Genomic DNA, 25,470 nt, shown 5'->3' on the forward strand with positions numbered 1-25,470 from the left:
ATATCTATTATGGGAATTAATTGGAACGTAACTCCGTGTCGTATACTTTAATGCAGACGATTACGCTCTAGTATATCGCAAAAAAATCATGTTCCTCCCGCAGAAGTAGAAAAAAACGTAATGAATAAATAAAATTTATAAAAATTAACCACCTAGCATTTTTCATTTCCTCGTGCATTTTCTTTCAATGTACTTCATTTAAAATAAACTAAAATTTATATTAGAATACGTAGAACGAGCAATTCTTATAAAATTTACTTCATCTATATTTTAAAATATTAATCTTCCTGCTAAAAAATATGTTTATCTTTTTGCCTTCGATCTCGACCTCACCATAAGTTACAGCAAAATTAAAGTGGAAAATAAGTTATTATAGAGAACAAATTGTTCTTTATTACTATACCGAAGAGTAGAGCATCATTATTTGCGCACACGATATTAAAACTTTCCATTTTAATTATCAAAAAGATTAGGAATTGATTTTTTCCTAAATTACTAACTACAAGTTAATATAAGTAGTTAAAAAATATGAGGATATCGATCCAATCTTGATTTTCCAGCAAAGGTTAATGTAGTTTAAAACGAGAAGCGCGAGCGTAATATGAAGCAGGCAACACAGATCGTTCGCTCATTCGTTACATGCGAGCGAGCTTTCGATCGAGTTTCCGAGCGAGCTTTCGAGCTTAGCGCGCAATGACCAAGTAAATTGCAGGTGCAGCGTACCTGCGGGTCCTCGATGATTATTCAATTTAATGAGCTATTATAGACGCCCTCTGGAACGTGACGTTAGCACCGCAACCGGTTTCCGCGGCGCGGACGACCGGCCGTTCATGCTCAACGAGTTCGTGGGGAATCGCGCAGCTCGGGCACGGGTATATCTCCTTCCTATCCATCCCTGCATCTCGCTTTCACGAACACGCAGGATCGTCCGCGTGTACATACGCGTGCGTGCTTAGCACGCGCGGATTTACAGCTCCAGCACAGCTGGAATTTCGATGCCGCGATGAGAACGCAACGCGAACCCATTGATAATTAGTAGACACTTCGAGGCGAATTAATCCGCGACGAAACGACGCGAGTTCCGCGCGGCCGGTCATTAATTAAGAAGAGCTCGCTCCGCGGAAATGGTAAATCTATTTGACATTTATTACAGCGTATGCGAAATTCCCCCGGCGGCGGGTTCGCGCTCTTCTTCTAAGCAAAAATTTGCATGGAAGCTTGCAATTTGTCGAAACTTTTTAATTTGCAACTTCAAATATCTCGATAATTAGATCTCTCGCTAAGTTACTGTGTTTTAAGCAAAGTCCACTTCAAATTAATTGAACAACAAAGTTTCGTTATCTACCTGTCTACGCTCTCGATGCTTAAGCCCGTAAAATCCTTTAAGCTTCAATATTAAATAGCTCGCCAATTAAGCCATCCTGTAATTTCGTGCTAAGAAAATTCTTTCCATTTCGTTAGAAAATATTTTGCCGCTACCGAACTCTGATATTTTTTAAACGCGTCGGAAATGATGTATGTTTTAATCTTTTGGAATATGCGTAGAGAAGAAAAAAAGCGATTTCAATCCATAATTTAATATGCATATGCTTGTTTTTTACGAGCAATTAATCGGCATACTTATAATCGTAAGATCGATGCTATGTTCTACTTTTCAAGATCCTGATTGTGTTTGCCAAGAGATCGAAAATGATTAAAGATAAATAAACGTCATTGATATAAATCGTAAAGTTTATATCTCGTCGTGGATATTCATATATAATACATTTCAATCTTGTTTTAAATCGAGGTCATAACTGGACCGCATAGGTCATAGCAACAAATTTATATATATTATATTTATCTATATATTTTGATATTATTGCTAACCAAATGCATATATCGCAACACATAATTTATGTATACATACCATTTTCATAGATTACTTATTTTAAAATAAAAATTTGTCACTCACCGTCGATGCGTACAGCGGAGTGAAAACTACGTTGATCTGTAACACACAAATATAAAATTCAACTCATATAGCAACGCAATATATATTAAAAAATAATAATATTTTCAAATAATTAATATTTTAAGAAACTATTATTGTTTATGTATTGAATATAAATTTCGATACGTCTAATAATAAATAGTAATGTTTAATGAAATAAGAAGAATTAAGGAATAATACATAATGTTCGAAAATATTACTCTTGTTAGGTGTGAGCATGTGATCTAAAAAATGATATACAAATAATAAATTACTTACCCCAGGGTTGCTCCGCCGATTGCCTCCTAGGCCTCTTCCTCCTTTCAAGTTGTCAGGATTCGTTGCACTTTAGAGTTCGTTGCACCGACTCGCGAAAATATGATTTATTACAGTTCATTACTGTTCATTACTGTTCACACGGCACGATGAAAACAGGCGCACGATACTTTGCACAACACTTTCGAACTCGAACGCGCGAGACTTTGCACGACACTCCCGAATTTCACGATCGCGAGGCAATATCCCGTTTCGCGCGAAAATTGCACTTTGAATCGAAATAACTTCCAACAAGAGGTAAGCCCGAAGCGGAAGAAAATGGAATCGATGGATAGAATCGATATGAATCGAGTTCACTATTGTCTCAGAGCATATTCGAATCTCCGAATGACTTGAATTCGTTTTGGCAAGATTCGTTATGATATCATAACGGTGAGTTGATGCGACGATGGAGAAGGGTATCCATTTCCGATCATCTATATAATCTAGGAAATAAGATGTCAACTTCTCGTCGCTTACAAAAATCGTGTTAAGTTGTTCTAGCTTGTTCATCAAGGCAAAACATATGTTTTCAAAGCGAAAAAAAAAGCCGTGGTGTTCCATAGGTTACACACAAAGACACGTATGACGATATCATATGATGTATATAGTATAGTGACAAGAGATAGAACAAGATCAAACGACGATGATTCTACCTACCCTTATCGGACAATCGACCAAACTCTAACCAAACGATTCGGGTCAAATCGCTTGTCAGAACACACTGCGCTTTCATTGATCGTTGTCCAGAAACGTTCAATGAGATATTCTATTCTGTCGATTGGAAAAAGTATTTCGATTATACGTACAAAGGGAATATCACTATAAAACAAACTTTAATTTTAACGCACACAACTTTTACTTTTCCCAAGACTTCCGCACTCCGATGCGCGACACTTTGCATAGCACTCCCGCACTTAAACGCGCGACATTTTACACGGCACTCCCGAATTAATTATAAGACGCAAAAGCGGAAACATTTAACGTTAAAAATCGTTTGGGTATTTAACTCCTCTTCGAGATTAATCTTCCAGGTACTAGGTTCTCCCACCACATCAAGATGCATCTAAGAAGATTTTTCTGGAACTATACAATATAAATATCCTCATTAAAAAATAATGAATGTTGGCCAATTTTTGTCGTTACAAAATGTCATCTTAAGAAAATAAATTACAACATCTTATTGTACGTATAACGAAGACTCATCATGTATTAATTGTTTATTATTAATAATATTTAAATAAAACATTAAGACATTAAACGATCGATACATGATGGATCTTATTTGAATTATTCAATCCTAGAAATAATGTAGTATTCTGCACTATCAATTCGATAATGGTAGGCAAATTATATGTAAATCAGCGAAAAAAGCGGAATATGAATTCGCAATATTGAAATTCAAGCATCATTAAAGAAACAATTATCTGTGTGTATAAAGATCGCAATAAAATAATAATTTATAATATTTATCTCTACATATATCGTTTCTCCGCATTGTTATATGAAATGTATGACTTATAAAATATTTGCTTCTTTGAAGTAAACGATACAAAAAATTACTTAATCTAGATCAGCTAGAGAGCACCTGAAAGAATGACCATAATTGTGGCGTGAAGGGCGAATGTGGAAAGTAAGGTGAATGCCAAAGACGAAGAGAGGAAGGACTATTCGAACGTCGATGACAGTAAACAGCGAGAGGAAGAGAAAAAGAGAGAGAAAGGGAGGAAGAAAATGACAGAGAGAGAGAGAAAGCGGAAGAAGCGATGAGAAGGGTTAGGGAGGGTAGATTGAAGGTGGATGTCGTGGGAGGGTGAAGTGGCAGGGAAAGAGCGGCGACGAGCTGATATTGTAAGTGGCTGCGAATCCTTTATAACTGAGAGAGAGAGAGAGAGAGAGAGAGAGAGAGAGAGAGAGAGAGAGAGAGAGAGAGAGAGAGAGAGAGAGAGAGAGAGAGAGAGAGAGAGAGAGAGAACTCTCGCGGGCTGAACGGGGCGAGCTTGGAATTTTTGATGTAGTAGCGGGCAGATATGAATATCGGAAAGTTTCCAAAGGAATTCCGCAGAAGGTCGGGGATGGAGGAAAGACGGGGGAGTTGCGATTGAAAGGATCGAGAGCAGGCGCGGAGTGCCGGAAGAGGCCGGCGGCAGACAGGGATGATGGTGCACACGGTGCCGCGCCCGGAACACGGCGACAACTTTGAGAAATTGCTGAGGAACCGATAAACTTCACGGCGGACAAACAACGATTCAAACGGATACATAGATTTCGAGGCCAAAGCGATGCCACGCGTGCATCGGCTCGGACAAGGTTTAAATTCTATCAATGTAATAGTAGTTAAAATTGTCTGAGAAAGTTCTTATATTTCAATAAAAAGAAATAATAAAGCACACACACACGTACATGTTACATATAATATTTATTTATATTATTACTACTTATGTTAATAATAAATATAATTAGATGATAATATAAAGAAATATATAATAACGATTTATCTGACGTTTTTAAGTTGTATTTCACAACATAATTTAACATTCCATTATCACAGTTAAAAATTATTATAAGATATAAATATGCGATTTATATATGAAATTAATTTTTTATTTCTTAAATCAATAATATTTTTTCTTCTAACACTTAATTACATATTCATATATTCGAATAAATTATTTTGAACTATTAATCACAAATAAAATTAATATTGATAATTATTTTTGCTTTAATTAATATTCGTGTAACTAAATCTCTTTTTCCATTATATAACTAATATATATAGGTGAATATACATTTATTTATATATTTCCCCATTCACTTATATTTGATTTTGAATTTTTTTTATTCTGCAAACTAGTAATTCAATTGATTAAATTCTAGTTGCGATAAAAACAATGAGTCTGATAAAATAAAAAATAAGAAAAATATATTGTTTTTCCTTTTTTAGTATATAGATATTAAGAAAAAAATAGGGAAAAAGAACTTGTTTTTAAATAAATAAAAAAATATTAATATTATATATATACATATATATATATATATATATATATATACATATATATATATATATATATATATATAATACACCCAAATCAATAAATTCCTCATTGGATAAACATGTTATGTAAGGAGAATCTCCAATATGATCGCACATACACATAGTTCAATGTCCTGTGTGTTCCAGGCTGAGCAAGAGGCCGTGTCTATCGATATCATTGTAAATGGATATCCATAGAGACGATCGCATCAAAGATGACCCGGACATGAAGTAATTTTCCGGAATTCAAGCTGATGTGCAGGCTCAGAGAGCAAGGATGATCCCTTTAAAGGGGTACACGATCGCTTTGTGAACGATATTTTTAGACCGTAACGTTTATTTGCGATTAATTGAAACCGATCGAAATCGATCATAAAAAAAGCACACGTTTGAAACTTGTTTTATATTTCTGATGACAGTTATAATCGTTTCGCATATGCGAGATAAGAATAACTTTTTCAGAAATATTGCAATATAGTTTTTTAATGTTCGCAAAAACCAGAAAAAAACTTCTATTGATATTTCATTTATCAATTTATCTATTTATTAAATGCTTAATTTTCTTACTTTCTATAAATATATATTTTCTATTTCTATTTCTCTTCAAAAAAAACTACATTTTATCCCGTCTTTGATCATAATAAAAAAACAATAATCATGGAACTAGATTTAGGATAACATTCAATTACTTATTATTTGTCTTTATTTTTAGCATGTCAGAAATATTTTTTAAATGAGAGAGACAAAGAGAATTAAAAATCTAAAAATTAATACTTTAATAATTTTATTGATATATACCTGTATTATAAGATTATGTATATTGTGCAACCAATATAAATCAAACAATAACAATATAAAAACAATACACATTCATTCTTCGTTGTTTTTTTACGTATATCATATATAATAATTTTTGATAAACTAAAAATGATGTAGGTTGTACAGCAAGAGATTAAATTACAAATTTGTTCGTTGTTTTGATATTTGCGATCTCACTACTGTTTTCTATGTAAAAATGAACGTATCTACATATGCTCACCGTTATAAACTCAAACATCAGATATCGTACGATCCGTGCCATCACGGTGGCATAATTGCACGCGTGTATAATTACACGCGACGTCGATGCTTAATGCAGAATAATTCCGGTTTCATATTCGGCGTTCCTCTCGCGCCTGACGGTAAAGTTAATGAAACTTTTTATACTTCGTGCAATGATCCGCAATAGGGAAATGTGTATAATATACGGTAATGTACTCAATTGTATTCATTTTTTATGAATTTTTATTTCCCATGTCGCGCATAACACATTAAGCGAAATCATTTCGATATGCTTTGTATTTGTGTATTTGAGTATGAAAATAACAGAGTTAAATAAAGTGTAAAAAAAATCTTAGAAAATGTTTTCTTATAATATCGAAGTGAAACTCATTCAAGTGTAAAAAAAAATCCGTTTTGTGTCGGTATTAATGCTCGATCACAACTAATCTCACGAATATAAAATTACACGAGCGACTATAAGAGAGATAACCAGTTATCATAATTCATTTTTCATATTTATTCCGTCCATAATGGCACGTGATCTGTTCCATATGCTAAGCATAGAGAGTCGGTATTTATCGGTACGACGCAAGATTGTTGCAAGTATTACGGGCACGTACTACCTGAGGACGAGCCCGGGTAAGCTAAGGTAAAGAGGAGCGAAGCGAGCTTCGCGCCCTATCGCGAATCTTACCGCGTGTGTAAACTCATAAAGCGTCAAGCACGGTAACCAGACCGACGTCGTGATGTACTTTAAAATCTCGCGAGAGTAAAGGATAATAATGTTCCGCGCGGCTACGTTTTTAGCGACTGTATGTTTGAATTGACGACGCGTCGAGTGTCCTCTTCGTCCAAGTCTCAATTAAAAGATTTGTGCGATCAACGTCAATTAATTTCGAATAAATAAATTATGAATTATATATCTCTAAAATTAAAAATTGGAACTCGAAATAATATCCGCGAGATCCGGCATACATATATCGAAATAACTCGCAATCAGCCGGCACGTCACGCTAAACGCGTCCCAGGCGTTGCGATGCATCATCGATGCCACGACTACCGATACGAAAGGCGGCACTCACTGATTACAGCCGCGTTTCGAATTTCAGGCTGGAAAGCGGAGGAGGAGGCGCGATAGCGGAATACATATTATGCAAATATGTTTGCGCTGCCTCGCTCGTCGTGAAATAATGTCGAGAGCCGGCAGACGGCGGTCAGCCTAGTGGCCGAGTGCCGATAGCGTTATTATATTATTTCGCTAATGTTATTGCTGTGTGTTATGCGCGGAGCCCAATTAATATAATGTGGACGGACGGGCCGCTGTTTGATCGGATTTGCGTGGGCCTTTGATGCGGCATCCGGCCTAAAATCGGCCGTTCGATGATAAAATTGATTAACATCGCTCGTTCTGATGACAGCGGAACAGTCCGCTTCTTCGTAAATGTAAAAGATATATCAAAATGCGCGACGCATCTTCCCAGACAACACCATGTCTAAACTTGGCGCATAAAACATCTTTAAGATGCGTTTTTAAGACGTCTTTTGGATATCATATCATAAGATTTTTTAACCGTTTAGTACCTGGCGTGCCATATTTGGCACGTTCATTTTAGATTATTCTTAAAACGCATCACCTGTAATTAAAATTCTTTTATCGCGTTCAATTGATCAATCTTAAATAAGTCGTAAATATTAAAACATTCCGCTCTGTGCCGTTCGAAATCGTCAGAAATCCAAGCGTCATTTCTAAATCCGAAATCTGAGTCTCGAACTTAAAGGGTTAAAAACATCTTAAAGATTGTTGATTTAAAAATGTCTTATGCGCCACTTTTAGACTTGGTGTTGTCTGGGTTACGAAATCAAAATTTAGAAAGTGTGCCGTAGCTGCAACCATTTAAGAATCAGTAAAAAAAATTAAGCATTATTTGCTCTCCTTTTAAATAAACACAGGAATTTATTTGCAATTTTATTTAATATAAAAAAATTAAAATAAAATAAGAAAAAAATGAATTTAAAAAGTTAACAAAAAGTAATAATAAGAAGCAGAAACAATTTTAATCATGCCCTTCTCTGGAAAAAATCTAGCGGAGGCTCATGACACGAACAATGGGAAACAGTGTAGATAAAATTCTATATTAGCATTTATTTATTCGATATTAGATATTGGAAAATGTTAACAGTGTCGGCTAGTAAAAGCGCAAAGTCGGAGGAAAGAGAGGAAATCGTTTTCAACAGTTAGCTCAGGGTTCGCGCGAAAACTCCGAGAATGCTTCTGCGAGGGACCTCGCGTAAAACGACGTAAAAATCCCGGTCGGAAGTTCGTCCGTTTCCCGAAGTGAAGTGAGGAGATATTACGCGAGTCCGCGAGACTTTTCTCGGATGGGGTGCGTTACATCGCGCGCCAAACTTCGGAGATCGAACACGTCGAACTTTGAATAACGAGTCCGCTGCTAATGAGCGCTGTTCATTGTGCTGGGGGAATGCGCTGCTCTCTGCGCGCGTAGCAGAGAGCGAGAGCGAGAGCGAGAGAGAGAGAGAGAGAAAGAGATCCCTGGGCGATATTAAATATTTGATCAATATCCGATCGGCGCGGCGCATTGCTCGCGTCACCGTCGCTCGGTTATCCGATTACTTTGCAATCGGTTTTATCCGCAAATGGAATCGAAGATCGTCGCGACAAGTCGGCGATTAAAAGCTCGCTCGTTCGTGCGGGCGAGCGTATTAAAGCTCGCAAACCGATAAGCGAACCTCGTCCCGCCGGTTGTCTTTTAATTAACGAGTCGGTGTTTTCTGCTCATAAAAAAAAAAAAAAACGAAAAGTGCTCTTTTTGCCCGCCATTATATCCATGTTTTTTCACGCGTTTTAATGGTTGTGCTTTAATTTTTTAATTGAGGACGCGGCCTTGTGTGTCGCTCTCTCTCCTTGGTCCGAACATTTCTTCGTTTGTATCAAAAAGCTTCTGTTTCGTAATTAAATTAAGCCATGTCGAGTTGACGAAATGTCTCGTCTGTCAAAAATTAAACGGATGAAACTTTTCATTTTAACTTGATATTTGACTATAAATATAAATTATCGCTAATATTATTCATTACGGAGCTTAAACTGTTCCTGCATAATTTATAGCATAAATCTCATCCAATTCATGTATGTACATACATAATGTGTCACATTAATAATCATAAATCAAACGGATCCATCAAGCGGGGAGAAGTGTCAAACGAGTTCTCGACGAGCTCGTGTCTTTTAATCATTTTAAAGAGGATGCTCGCGCGGACATTTAGAGAGATATAGTTACAAGACTGCGTCGTGCGTGGAATTTCGACTGGGAAAATTCCTTCTTTTTATTTTTCGCCACGTCCTCAATTTCTCGTTGCCGATTCAGTCGCTCGTCGCGATGATTCGCGATTAACATTCGAGCGTTCGCGGAATGGCACGCGCTAACACTCGCTCGCTTCTCGTCGCATCATAATCCTCTCCTCTCCCTCATTCAGTCGCGAACGACGCTCGCCGAGGACGAGCGACTACCGTGACGAGGCCCCGGGGCGCGACAGGTAACCGGAAGAGAGCGAACTAACCGGGTGAGGGACGGAGAGACGAGTCCGCGCGATGGGGTGGGTGTGTGTGCGGGTTTTAATTATTTCCACGAGATGAGATTTCGCCACGGTGACTAGTATTGAGCGTTAGTCCGGTGTAAATTCCGGGATCCCGGGCTAATCGGCATAATTCCACGGAATCCGTAATGGACTTTGGGAATGGGCGCTGGATAGGACGCCGGACCGGCAACGACCACCTCCGCCTAACCCTCCTCTCGACAGGGCCGTTTTATCCATCAGGCATCTATGCGCGCGATAGTTATACAGTATATGAGTTTTACTACGGTTTGCAAAATGCTTTTACTCAAAATACTATCTCCATAATACAAGGAAAAATTGTGCGAGAAGAAAATCGATCAAGATTTCATTAATTAATTATATTTGATTTAATCATCATTAATTCGCAATAGAGAGGAATATCCTTTTAAATTAACGTACACAAAATTGATATAATTTATTCTTAAGAGAATAATATCTGTAAAAAAATCAAGTTATTAATATTCAACGTAAGATATAAACAATATTTATCTGGGGTTGACAAAAATTTGAAAACGGCCCTGACTCTCGGTCTCCCTCAAACTTCCTCGTCTAGTCTCTTTTCTCTCCCTTTCCGATACCTTATATATATATATATATATATATATATATGTATGTGTGTGTGTACCATCCTCCTCTCTGTTCGTTCCACACGGCAAATTAGATCTTCCCGCTATCCGCTGACCAACTGTAAAGAGCTTAATGCAATAGATTCGCCGACTGTCCAGAAAATCTGACCAAGCGCGATCGAGCTTCGTTCTGGTCATTATATCTTGTCGCGGACGCGAACTTCTTCGAGATTGAAAATTCTCTCGGCGTATAACGATAACGCATATTGGATATTCGCAAATTTAAAGTAAGTAGTTATGATATAAAAGCAAGAGAAAATAAAAGTCTGAAAAAAGTAATAAACCAAATCTTATTTAATGATTATCCTATACAATTATAATTACTAAAACGGTTCATTGATTAACAAAAGATAAAGAAAATAGTACTTAATGTTGAACGTTGAAATAAAAAAGTCAAATACTCTCTTAAAAATATTCGACTATATATTTCCCTTATAGACAAATTATAAGTGTTCCATTAGAGAAAATTGTACGCAATTGGTATAATAAATGCAATATGTAGAATGTAATCATATTCAACAAACAATTGACAAATTATACGCTAAGCTTATTGGCACTGATCAATGAATACGGTATATTATTGTGGATATAACGCGAGTGGTTAACCTATGCTAATCTATTACCTAAACTAATCTCGAGTCTCTCAATCAATATCATATACATCTATTTCTTATTCATTTTTAATTAATTAATTATTTATTTATAAATTACTAAATATGTAGATATATGTACATATATATACATATATATATATATAATTTAAATAATTATTTTTATTATAATATTTCTCATAAGTAGATATATTGCTATTATCTCTTATGTAATGTAGTATTAATAAAGACGAGTAAGTAAATTTTTAACTTTTATAGAAAATAACGATTTTAAATAAATAATTCTTATTACAGAGTTTACTATTGCCTAATTTAACATTCAATCCTAATTTAAACAGTATAGTCGCTAATTGAATTACTATTCTATTATTTCTTCTCAGAATGTCGAACAACCAAAACTGTTCGATAATTAAATTAGCAATGAATAAAGTGAATTTCCTCCTAAAGTTCTCAGAAATCATTTCTGAAGATATTTTAATTTCATTTCCTCTTTTATTGAATATATGTGTACTTTTTTAAGATTGTATTATTTTCATCTAAAAATTTATAAAAATTTTAAAGCAAAAATCTATTAAAATTGAAAACATAAATACTGTGCAATGAAATTGAAATATAAATTACGAGTCTGACTGAGATATTCAAAAACAAATTGCTGTAGAGACAATATCAATATATCTCTAATGTTCCATTAACTATATGCATGATTACAGAGGATTACATGCACGATATATAGAGAGGGAGAGCGATATCCCGCGAATAATTCGATGTCGCATTACTACTATTCCACCTGCGCGTCGCTCGTGGTCGAATTGTTATAGGCAGGTAACAGATGGCCTGTGCTAACAATAAGATATTTTATGTACATACACACACGACACGAATATGTAGATATGTGTATGTATTTATATATAAAATTGTTCGCGAAACATATGTTACAAGAAAAAATGCAAAAATAATTCTAATTAAAAAAGATTTACTTTTTTAAATATAAAAATTTAAATACTTTACATAAAATTGTAAATATTGATAAAGTTGATAATTTTTGAGAATGTTGAATATATTTAACGCGCACGTTCTTCAAGCAGTATTCAAATTTTTTACGACCACTGTAATAAACGCTGTTTGTATTTCAAGTAAACGTGAGTCGTTTCCAAACGGATAGGCGGGTGCACCGCAGAGAAGAAGTACGAGAGAGAAAGCCGAAGAGACTTGGACAAGCAACCGACTTGGACAGTTCGACCGGTGGCGTTCGATGCTAATGAAATTCCGCCGGTCGCTTTCATAGATTGTGCAGTCGGCCGAAGTGACTGCTGGCGTGAGCACGGATACGCCAATGAATCGCCAATGATCACGCCAAGACTATCGGACCAAGCGGGATAAAAGTGCCTTTTAAGAAAGACACGTACGCGCGAGAAACAGAAATAGAAATTAATAGCCGAAAATTCACTCTCTCATTTAATGTAAAAAAGTCATGTAGGAAACGCGTTTATAATTACAGATTCAGAATCATTCTATGTCTACTATCAAAAATCAGAATTTTTTATTATTTTTAATTAATTTGCCATTTAAGATACATATAAGATGATCTTCTTTTTATATTTTTGTTAAATTGTTACCTTTCTGGGGTAAAAAACAAAGAATTACAATGACGAAATGTGAATAACTTTGCGAGAAAATTTTCAAGAATCAGCGATATTTCTGCAAAGTGCAGAGTTTGTAAGAATAGAGCTTGTAAGAATATCAGATGAATTGTGAAATCTAATAAAAAAGATTTTATATATATATCGATTTTATAAATATCGATTATATGTAATGTATATATGTATGTATATATGTATATATACATATGCATATACACGAAATCAATAAGGAAATGCGATCTCTACTCGACAACCGGGTCGAACTTTTAACCGGAAGAATGAAAGTAGCTGACGGAAAGAATCGTAGGATTTAATAAACATTCCCGGATGGTAATCGGCCGCCGGCAGTAGCTGGGTCTCTCTATCCCGCGAACGGTTTTCCCGGCAAACTCAGATTCCAGGGTAGATTAAACCCGCCGGAGATATGCCGCCGTCGTCGTCGATAAGTGGCTTTAACTTTCAGAAGCTGTTCATAGTTCAGTGCGTACGTAATGAAGATTCGCAAGAAAGTCAAGGAGGGAAATCACGAAAGATGGAAGTCACGACGACGCGTTCGGAGGATAATAAAAGTTCTCCCCCTTAGACGGATTCGCGATCAATTATATTATGGGGTCTTATTAATTCGCGGAGCTTATTCCGCGTGTGATGATCGACGCACGCGCGCATTTATTATTAGTGAAAGAATTATCTCTCCATTTTGTGTAATTTGTTGGAAAACTTTCAATATAATTGTTGAATAATATTTGTTATAATTGATTGGTTTGTTACATTTTCTACTTAAGCATAAACCCGACATAATCAGGATTATAACCGCAGGATTGATTTCGTATAATGCTGCTATACAGGCAAATGGGATATTTTGAGGTATACAATTATTCATTGTGTCGAGCTTTCAGATAAATTTGCGCGCTCTTGGATTCATTATATTCCCCATACTATCCAATTATTATCGATATTTTCTTCTAAATAAAAGCGAAATATTAACGTTCACTTCTTATGACGAATAAAGTGTTATACAGAAATCTCTATTGTCACTCTCTAGTAATTCCAAGCAGTAGATAATTTATTATATTAATGTCGCAACATTCTTTTCTTCCCTCGATTCCCTGTAGGATTTGCATAGCGGGTCAATCTCGATTGTAAACTAAATGATTGCCTGTTACCGTTTGAAATTAACGCAATGCGTCTCGCATCTGTTAAATCAATAGGATTGCCGCGATAGGTGTTACAACCGCCCTTTACGTCAAGCCATTTGACATTGCCACAGAGAGCCATTAGCCTCGACATCGCGCACGATTTCGACAATCTTGGACCCGTCCGCCTTACTCCTGCAAAGGCCTTTGTAGGTCAATCCGTGTATCGTATGACAGGAAACTACAGGCGGATACAGAGAGCCCGCGGACACGCAACGATTGTCGTACGTACATACGTAATTTAGTTAGACGTTTACACGATCACACGAGTCCAAGTGACAGCGCGTGCGACGTGTCTTTGGCATGTTCTCCGCGTTACAGCAAAATGTCTCCTTTGCATACGCGCGGATATGATCGATACGCAAAACAATCAGCAAGCAAAATGATAATAAATCGGTCATTGAAAGACGGAATTGTTAACCATTGCTTGTTTGACGTGCAGTTATTTTACTGATCCTTCAGCGTTCGCCTCAACTTTTTCAAAGTCGTTAAAGTTTCGAAATAGCATTTACAACATAGCAATATATCTTACAAAATTGTTTTCTATTTTATGTCATTGTAAATTTAATTTAAATTTGATTTTTATATATAAAAGAGAATCAATATCAATTTTGCACACAATTTAATCATGTAATAAATAAAAATTAATAATTAGAGTACGTTTAAAAATAATAAAAATTTTTTAAAATTTAAAACATTTGTGTAAAGATCATAATATGAAAATTATATAACATACCAGTGTGAAAGGGAAATGTAAAATAGTAAAATTTATTTATTTGCACGGAGATATATTTCGCAAAGTATCGCCGGCAACTTCCTCGAATTTGGTTTTGTATTTGAAATTCAAATTGTGGGTGTACGCGTTATCAAATTTGCGTGCCGTATCTATATACATATACATGGTTAGCGAATCTCAATTATAAAAATATTTGACTATAAATTTACGATATAATGGCGCGGGGAGAATTTCCGTTTTATTGCAATATCTTTGAAATATCGTTCAACAAATTTTTCGATGCAATAGTGATACAACAGCAAATGTACAAATCACGCATTCGAATAAACTGAAAGCAATTTTTATCGGCCGCGTAATTGATGGTCATCCTCGCTTTGCCAACGTTGATTGCTTAATCCTTCACAAAGCGATAACGATCATAGTCGGCGATAAATTTTCATTTAAACAAAAATTAACATAAAATTAAATTCTCGTTTAACATTTAATTATTATTCAATATATGTATTTTAAATACAGCGTTTTGCAATTATTTTTTATGTTAAATACATATTATCGAGGACTTATTTAAATATATTAAGTACTGTTTTTAAAATAAAACATAACTGATTATGTATTATTTTAATGACAAAAGAGCAATTACTTTCAACTTTTATTTATCATATATTTTTGCTAATTATATGACAAATTTATATTGAAAAACATAATGTGTTACGCAAAAATATTTTACGCGAACAGGAATAAACGTTTCTTAATTTTCATATGGTTCCACTAGATTCTTTCTTTGAAATCATCTATAAGGGCATAAATCACGTTTCTTACAGATCCGAAAAGAGAAGAGTACAACGATTTACGTAATACATCTGCCCGATTGTTCATATATGTAATGCGCGCAATATCTATATTGCCATCAGTAGCGTAGCTCAACAATTAATCAGACCAATATTTCGACCGACGCGACTATTTATTTGCAGCGACAAAAATCTACAAATCTTTTCTAACATTAATTAATTAATCCACATATCCTGCAATATTAAAAGCTGTATCTAATGAAATTATATATGTAATGTAAAATTTATAATTTTTGCATTGAAAAATTGATAAATAAAATAGAATATCTTCTTTTTTTCAGTAATTAATAATTATTTATTAGCGATATTATATGACTTACTTAATATATACTTATATTTTCAAGGTTTCGTAAATATATTTTGAAGATCGATACTATTTTCTTTCTACTATAAAAAAATCTTTGCTCACGAGATGCCGAGGGGGTAACCACTTAATGTAATCGTGTCCCCGAAATCATTATAAAATCCTTACGAAATCTGCATGTAATCATTTTGCAATCAGATGTAATTACAACTATGTGGTACATTATAGAGAACAGTGGATCAAATTCAGATATTTCTGTTGATATCAATTTGAACGTCGAGCATGATAGTCTTTATGCCTCAGTAATTGTATGATTAAGGAAACAAAATAAAGTAAGTATATAATTTAATACAAATATCTAATTTTTAAGTAAATACATATGGAGAGAAAACTGCTATGGTTGTTACCTTGGCTGCTACATTCATACTTTTTATGATTAGAAAACAAAGTTATGTGAATTCAAGTTAACTAAATATTGTAAAATATTAACTTAAAATTGCTGTTGTAATCAGATAAAATTATTTGTAATCAGACGAAATCTTATGAAATCAAACGAAATCATGTACTCGCTAGGACAACCCTTCAGCTAGTGGTTACCCCTCGCGAGATGCTTATGATGCGTGTTAAAAAAAAGGTTAATCATCCTAATTATGCCATTTGTGCAATCATGATGAGATAATCGCATGAATGATAAATAACTAACGTATGGGTATATATAGACATGGAATTCACCCTCTACGCCATTGGTATTGCGACGGCCGGTCCTCGGCGCTTTTCCACACACATATATACACAGAGCACACTCGTATACCTGTGTGTATAATTCACCGCCAGTCGCGCAGCAGCGCTCCGTGGGTATATCCATATCCCATTTGTATTCGGCATTACGCGCGCATGGATCGCACGGGAAATCGCGTACCTATTTCCGGCAATATCATATCCGTCACGCGACCGACGGCTAGCGGTGAACATCGGCGTCACAGCGTCGCGTCGCGAGCGCAAATTCCGCGCGATTGTGCGCCCCGCCAAACGTGACGGAAAACACCTGGTCCGGTCGCAGGGGAAACGCGTGGGTGAAAAAAGTCACCGATAGCCACCCCCGCAGTCTTTTTGCGGCCGGAATCGATGTGTCATTTCGCCATCGACGTTTCGCGAACGTTGGCATCCGCCTCCGTAACAAACCACGCATCGAGCGTGTGGAAGATATTTCAACTCGCGCTCTCCATCATTATTCATTCTATGATTTTAATGAAAATTCTTGTTTTCCATAATTTTCTAAATATTTCAGTCATTTTTGTCATTCCATTTGATTGATATCAATTCAGTATTATCGTGAGTCAACGTAATTCTATTGAAATCTGTTCAAATATGTACACAAGTTTTATGGAACTTTATTTTTCAAGATTGATATTACTTGATTTTCATCTAAAAATCTTTAACACATGAATTAAACTTCAAAAATATCGCACTACAATATTTATCAGCAATTTCTCTAATTAATAGATAGAATTTATTAATTTAATTCTATTATTGCATGTTAAAAATATTAATAAAAATCCGATTTATTAATTATTTGTAATTTTTTATAATTTCAAATAAGATACTGTAGAACAAAAATAACTTATCTTTCATTAATTAATTTTTATCAATCTAATGCTACATGTTTATTCAGAGCATAACGTGATAAATCAAAACTTCACTAACGTTAAATATATATAAACAGAATTTACGATATGTGTATACATACACCTTCGTCGCTGAGAATATCCGACCGAAGCGACGAATTGATTCAATCGCGACGATTTCGCGCAAATGGATGATGAAATGCACGACAACTGGCACGGGGAATTTCAAACGTCAATCGTCGTGCGTGTTTTGAAAGACAGACGTTTAACGCGTCGACTTCTATGGACGCGTAGCTATAGTGCGAGTCGTTTCAAACACGCGGCGCAACCAATTTCGTCTTTTCGATGACATAAAGCACGACATAATCGCTCGCACAGGCCTCGAACTGTCGACTACAAAAGCATCAAAGATACGTCGACAAGTCTTTGGTAATAATCCGCGAACCATTGGGCCGTGATTAGCTTTCATTAGTGTGCATACGTATAACGCTCTCGATATCCATGTCATTGTCAATTCCATATCGTCAATCGTCATACGCTGATCGACTTCCAATGTGGCTTGATTGTACGCATTAATCTTAAATTTAGAATGGAAAACAAGTGACGATTTTTTTAACGAAAAAATTAACTCAAGCTTATCAACGTGTAAATGATATGATATTGAAATATTATCAAACGACGTAGAGTGTTATATAGGGAAAGATACGAAGGAAAAATAAGATATACAAAATCCATCAAAGGGATGAAAGTTTCTTCCGTAATATCGGAATTAACGAAAGTTGTAATTCCCTGGACTTATCGGGGCAACATTATTCATGAATTATGCAGACAATCTTGTAAAGGTTCTAACTATGTAGCGGACGAGTAATTTTAAGTTTTAACGGGATTGCGCCATGCTACACTTAGCTGGAATAAAGAATGCATGGATTACGTTTCAAACGGAATTCGTATACTTTCGGAAGGACTACGATTAAATTCTCATAATATTCGCGAAAAATAATTTGTTAACACTGTTTTAACTTCTATACTTTAGTTTTACATCTTTTTTCTTCCTTTAGACAATCATATTTAATAATGTACGTAGAGATAAATATACAAATTTATAACTTTAGAAAGAGACTATAGGGGAATTATATAATTATATTATATAAACTATATAGATTCTTTTTTCCTCCAGATGTATTTATTTTTCAGACTATATTACAAAATTTCTGCAATAATAGTTACAATTTTTTTCTTGCACAATTTTTAGACGTGCACTATGAAGAAAAATAAACGTCAACAACAAGTGTACGCTAATCGGCTTAATTCGAATTCTATCGGATTTCAATGGAACAACAATCTCCAGATACACGCGCGACTATGGCTTAAGAGGACGCATAAGCACGAAGACGGTACCCGCCGCGAGATTACCGATTCCGGAGGCTGCATAACGAAGAAGCAGTCGGATATTGGTATCAATAGGGCAGAGATATAGGTACCTATAGGGTTTATACGTGCGTGCCGCGCGCCCTCGTCCAATCTCCTTTATGTCCTCCCGCTTTCTCGAACCGCCTCGCCTTGTCAATCGATACCAACACACACGTGGACACGCAATATACATACAGGCGCATACGTATAATCCAAAAACCCACGTAGCTCGTTTCTGACGTCTGATCTCTTGTGCAGAAGTTGCTTACGGCCTCGTCGACCCAACTGTTCTCAAAAGGGCGTGACATAACGTTCTGTCATCTCGGACTGTGCCCTGCCCCCGAATCTGCCATAAATACCCCGAAGGGAAACTTCTTTCTCCCCGATCCTTTTATGTCGAGGTTGGAATTCTCGTTGCACTCGTCTCCGACGGTTACTGCCGCGTGTAAGGATATCTTCGTGTCGATAGAGATCACCGCGACGAGGTGTGGTCGGTGTTATCTAACGTTATAGTCCGTGTCTATCAATGTCAACATAGTCAACAATCTCTTACCAAAGACACGTCTCGATATCTTTTTTCGCGAGAGAATGCACAATCTTTATATTGTTTATTTCTATTTTACAAACGATATATCTTGGCAAAAAATTTTGTAGTTCTAATATTTATATATATATATATAATTTTAAATTGATTTACTTTTACTTTTTGCACTTTATTTTTATTCTTAAAAATAAATAAGAAATTTTCGAAGAAAAAAATTATTATGCAATTTTCTATCTTTCTATTCTGCAACTATACTTTAATAACATCGATGTTTAAAAGCATAAAATAATGAGAACAATCTTAAATGTTAAAAATAATATAATGTAAACTAAACAATAAAATTTTCTTAATAAAATGTTAAAAATTTTACATTATTATGTTTAGATATTCTTGATAAGCTTCTTATTAAAAGTTTAGTCTTTTCAACTTTTCTATTAATTTTACATGAGTCGATATATACATATTTGATCAAACTTTATAAAAGTAAAAACAAAACGTGTTTTAGTTAAGCAATATAAAGTCTTATGAATAAAATAATAAAAATAGTGAATAATCATATATCGTAAATTCGCTTTTCCACTTCCCATCTCTGACTTTTTTTTTCGTCGACATAACCATCCTACTTTCGACAGCTATTCACCGTAGCAATCAACGTGCCGTGCTACCTAGATGATGCGCGAGCACAGCTTTTAGCTAGCGCAGCGTAAACGATCCGCACGCGAATAGTTTCCCCTGAAGAGCTTCACAAAGATCTAAAACCACGACCGGTCGCCACGTCACCGGAAACTCTCTTAGGCTGATCAGAAACGCGCGGTAAGTGCTCGCCCCGAAGAAAAGCCCCGAGCTTCGAGTGTGACCCCCGGGCTCGTCTTCTGTGAACCCGGTGTACGATTCCAAGGGATACATTGGCGAGGGGGATATCGGAGGTCGTCCATGTACCTTTTCCCTGACTGGTCTTGCACGAATAACCGGTAAATGTTAGAGGGTGGTGGATGGGGGCCAGATGCGCTCGTAAAACCATCGTCCCATAAAACCGACTAGTTCGCCGACTACTGAGACGCGCCCATCAACCATTCCTTACATGCTCTAATTCCGGAGTAGTCCCGCATTCGCGCCGTTCGTTCGGTTGTGTGCGTGCGTGAATGGACACACACATACACACAAACCGGAATGAACACATGAGTACGCGCTTCTTCCTCTACACGCAAATCGTACGTATGTATATGTATCCTATCGTCGATAAAGCAATCGGTGTGAACACACACTCGGATAGATTTTAATAACTCCGAAAGAATGTAGAGTTTTTCCCACAAATTGCGCGAGTGGATCAATTTTTGTACGCCGTGTGTAATTAAATTAAAGTGACTTATTGATTTAATCCATATATAATAACAATCGGAACAAATATTTAAAACTTTATTTTGAATTATTTTCAAATATAGAGTGATCAATATTTTCTGCAACGTGATAGGCTTCCAAAATTCAATTTTAATTCAAATATATTGCGCCGAGTTCCCTATAGCGTTAGGTCAGCCTAGCATGGAGTAGAATTATGGAACACGAGCTAGGCAAGTTACTTCATGTAATTATTAATTCGCCAAACGCACCCCATTTCAATGATGCGCTTATTTGCATGAGTATCTCTGTGTGATACTGCATAAGTTTCCCTGTGAAAGTTATTAGTTTAGGGTCGTATAGTTGTATCAGCCCCTATATAACTCGATAATGCACTGCTCGCGCATTGGTAGAATCCCGAAATAATTGTTCAGTCCACGCATGTCAATGTGCAGAATTTGATTGCACAGCAATCTACAGTAGCTTCGATCCGCGTAAAGACTGGCAACAGGTAAAACGCACGCGTAACAGGCTGTGCGCGCAATAAGTAACGAAACTCCATAAACTCCGAAAATTGATGTTAGCGAACTACTTTCGCCGTGATCGTAGAAGGTCCAGGTTTTTATGCGCATGAACCAGATTTGCTAGTTTTATGTATATCGATGTTTACGGTTCGCCTGCTATTGCTTTTCGACTGATTTTACATGAACTGTAAACTGTCGTGTAATAATCATACAGCAAGTCGAAAGCTTCTTTCCGTCTCACTCTGCTCTTTATTTAATTATATTTTTGTCTTAATCGAACACTATTAATTTAAATATAGTCAGAGTTCTTTTTATAAATATTTACTAGATCGATAAAAAAATATATATCCTTGAATAGAAAATATTCACGTTCAACCGTGAGGGATCTAAATGTTTGAATATAATACGGCAGTTTTCCAGTCATGTAAAATCGATCTAAAAATGTCGAATGTCATATACATTTGCTAATACATGTATCATATATGTGCGCAATTGATAGAAGTAGCTTCCAAGCGGACGCTCACGTCCGTACAAGTTGTATCAACTTTGAAAAATGAAAACTTTTCCGAGTTAACTATATATTTCGAGGGAGACGGGTCAGTCTTATTTAGGGGCAAGGAGGAAGGCGTATCACGTGCCGCGAGGTAGCGGAATAAAACCGCGGTCAGGAAAGTGATGTTGAAGAACAGTATTTTCCGAAGACGCGCGTTTCGACGCGCACGAAATAGTTTCACCGTTTATACCTTGCCTTTACGTGCACGTACATATTTCAAACGTATAGTGCATAGGATGTTTCAATGAGGAAGCGACCTAGTGTATTCGAAATATCAAAATAATTTCCTCGAATATACAATATAAAAATAATGTTCTCAAATTCATTAATAAAGTCAAAGTGCGCTTTTTAAGTCTACAGTTATTATAATAATTTCAAATTAAAACAATTTGCATAACGCGCTTTTAAAAGATTTGCGATACTGTTCTGTTCCATAAATCGAGATCTCCTTGAAGCTTTCTATAAAAGTTACAGCTATAAATCGCGAGCTTACAAGAAGATTGACTTGAAGCAATTTTGCTATAGACCGAAGACTTCCGGTTTAGGTCACAGAGTCATAAATAATCGTAATTCCGTGCGAGCCCAGTTGCGGTTTTATCCGGGCGAGAGTGCACGGCGTTCTGCCAAGCAAAGTCCATCGAAGCTTAAGTGCCCACCACCAGGTAAACGATCTCAGAGCAACGTGAAGCCTGAAGCGTAGCACTGAGACCGCTTGAGATGCATGCACGCTTTTTCATCGCAACAAACTGCGTCGCATGGAAATACCGATAGCTATAAATTACAGTTGTTTTTAATTAATATTGTAATAGGCTGTATTTCACAGTGTTAATATATCGTCAATTTGACTATTAATTATTAACTTTTATTGTTGTAATAGTACGAAATTAATCATCAATTAAATGTTATACATTGTATGTATAGATATGACATCTATGAATATTGCACACTTGCGCGAATTGTGAGTCTTTCATTAAAATATATTGTAGCAACAAAGTTTTATGATTAATTTTATTAACCCCCCTCTTTTCTAATTAATTAATTACTTTTAATATATAAATTGATTCTTAATAATTAATTTATAAATCCTCTCTACATAAAATTTAAATTCATTAAAAGGATTTAAAGAAATTAATATGCTAAAATCAATTAGTAGTAGAACTTTGTTGCTATGATACTTTAATAGAGAACATCTAATTTGCAAGTATACAGTATACATCGATGTGACATCTATATGTAAAATTTAATTGACACAGCAATATATAATATAATTACCGATGTAATAAGTAATTACGTGCACGTTAATAACTTGTGGCATAGATAATTAACAGTGACAAATAATTATTACAGAAACAATTAACGATGCGTGTAATCGCGCGAAAGAAATATATTTATTCGACTGAAAAATTCAATTCTCTCATATGGAAAGAAAAATATTATTATACGTACATCTATATCTGCATATATATATATATATATATATATATATATGTATATGTATATACGTTCTATTTATAATATAATTCTCTTTTCTCTGTTACAAATCTATTTTAAATTGTACCCAGAATTAAATTACGTAAGTGATATGGAAAATTCTGTCTGGAATAATTTTTATCAATATTTTGATATGTCGTATTCGTTATTTATATATTTTGCAAGATCACTGTCGAGGTTCTGTCGTATTATAATTTACTTTTATTTGTCACGTATCGCTTTTATTCACGCGAATATATCATCTCACGTCGAGGCAATGTCCGATGTTTAATTTGTTTAATTGAATAAATATATTTCTTTCACTCAGCGATTATACATATCATTAATTATTTCTGTAATAATTTCTCTCTAATTACCACTACGCCATTATGTGGCACGTCTTGATTCGTTAATTCACGCTTCGCTCCTAGCCAATCTTCCCTTAAGATCGAGTTCATTCGCGTCGGGCTATTCGAAAACGGAATGTAACGGCTACTCATCGGCATGAAATGCGATTCATCCGCCGCGAGGTAGCCTCCCGAGAAGAAAGGCGAGAAACCAGCAGCACTTATCCGATCTTTCATTCCTCCTTGCACTTTCCCACTCATTTTCGCTCACCTTCCACCCTTCCTTTCCTCCCCGCGGAGCAATTCAATCTCATCCTGTTTTTCGTTTTTCTTCCCCCTTTCTTTTTTTTTTCTACCGTAGCTATCAATGTCTCTACCTTCCAGCGACACCGAGATGAAATCACTTCTGCTTCCGGCCAGACGCCCGATGCTTTCAGTTATATTATTGCTACTACTGTGCTACCGGGAGAAACCGTGTACACGTCGAGTGGATCAAAAGTTCAGTCTACAGGCCACGCGGGGGATAAAACAAACGCAACATGCACCAATCTGTTTTGTTCTCTCCTATAGCTTAAGGCTATCGTTGATCCTTCGCCAGAGGTTAATTTTTTTGCCGTTGGCTGTCTTCGCCAGATACTAGATTTTATATTAGAGTAGAGAAATGTTAGGATCAAAACAATACGACATTTATCAAAATATTAAGATTTTTGTTTTTGCGAAATTTTAAATAAATTATTTGCATAATTATGTAAGGCAGAGTAAATATATAGACAACATGGGACATGTGTAAACAAAATGTAGACAGATAAGAGATAATATTTGAGCTAGCGAATGGCTTACATTTTGAATAATAATTTAACTAATAATTGTTAACAATTCGAAGTCACCGAACGTTCCTGCGGAAGAACAGTTCGGCTTTAATTGGCAGCTCGTTATATCGTTGCTATTAACGTACGAGCACTTAAAGGGAAGGCGTTGAACGCGCCTGCTCTTTCCCACTTGCTATTAATTTCCAATATCGGATAATGAAGTATCAATAATGTCCTTGAACAGGGTAATGCACCTTCGACCAATAGCTGAGGTCCGTTAAGGACGCACTCCGAGCACATAAACTGTCAACTAGTTTCAAACTATCAAACGATCATATATAATTCAACGATATCCTTTTTTCGATCTTTTCACTAACAATAAGATTTTATTTATATATACAAAAGAATGTGCAATTGAAACTGATTTTAAAATAAATTATTAATATAATTTAAGATGTCAAATTAAAATTATCAGAACACATCAATCAGAAACACATATAATCAAAATTGAAAATAGATTCTTCTTCATATTATTTCGAGATAAATGCAAGAGGATTGTATTGGGTATTTCGAGTGAATTTCGAAAATTTCATCGAGCAAATTTCCTTATCGACAAACTGGCGAGGCTCTGCCAAAACATCTTAAACTCCTCGCCTGAAAATCGAATTACGTCGCGACGTTCCACAGGTAAAGGAAATATAATCCACTTAATTCATACTATTAACTCGGATTAACGATGTAGGATGTGCGGAAGAACGACAGCTCAGAGAGACGAGGGAGAAAGAGGAGGAGAAATAGGAGCGTTATAGTCGCGCGACTCGTCGCGGGGCTAACGAATAAATCCGATGATAAGATTTGCATATTAGTAGCGTTACTGTCTCTCCGCTCCTGGACCCACGC

The 25,470-nt window shown here is 35.7% G+C and overlaps 1 long non-coding RNA gene across 1 annotated transcript in view; it reads right to left on the reverse strand.

Moving 5' to 3' along the window:
- Positions 1-2,257: 2,257 nt before the first annotated feature.
- LOC146721873 (uncharacterized) overlaps positions 2,258-25,470 on the reverse strand; it is a 39,255-nt gene continuing 16,042 nt past the window's right edge. Inside the window, exon 3 of the long non-coding RNA XR_014925460.1 lies at positions 2,258-3,373. This is a non-coding gene — a long non-coding RNA (uncharacterized LOC146721873). The remainder of the gene's footprint in view (positions 3,374-25,470) is intronic.

This window comes from Nylanderia fulva, unplaced genomic scaffold (assembly GCF_048542155.1).
Source record: "Nylanderia fulva isolate GAGA-0341 unplaced genomic scaffold, ASM4854215v1 Scaffold4, whole genome shotgun sequence".
Lineage (NCBI taxonomy): Eukaryota > Metazoa > Arthropoda > Insecta > Hymenoptera > Formicidae > Nylanderia > Nylanderia fulva.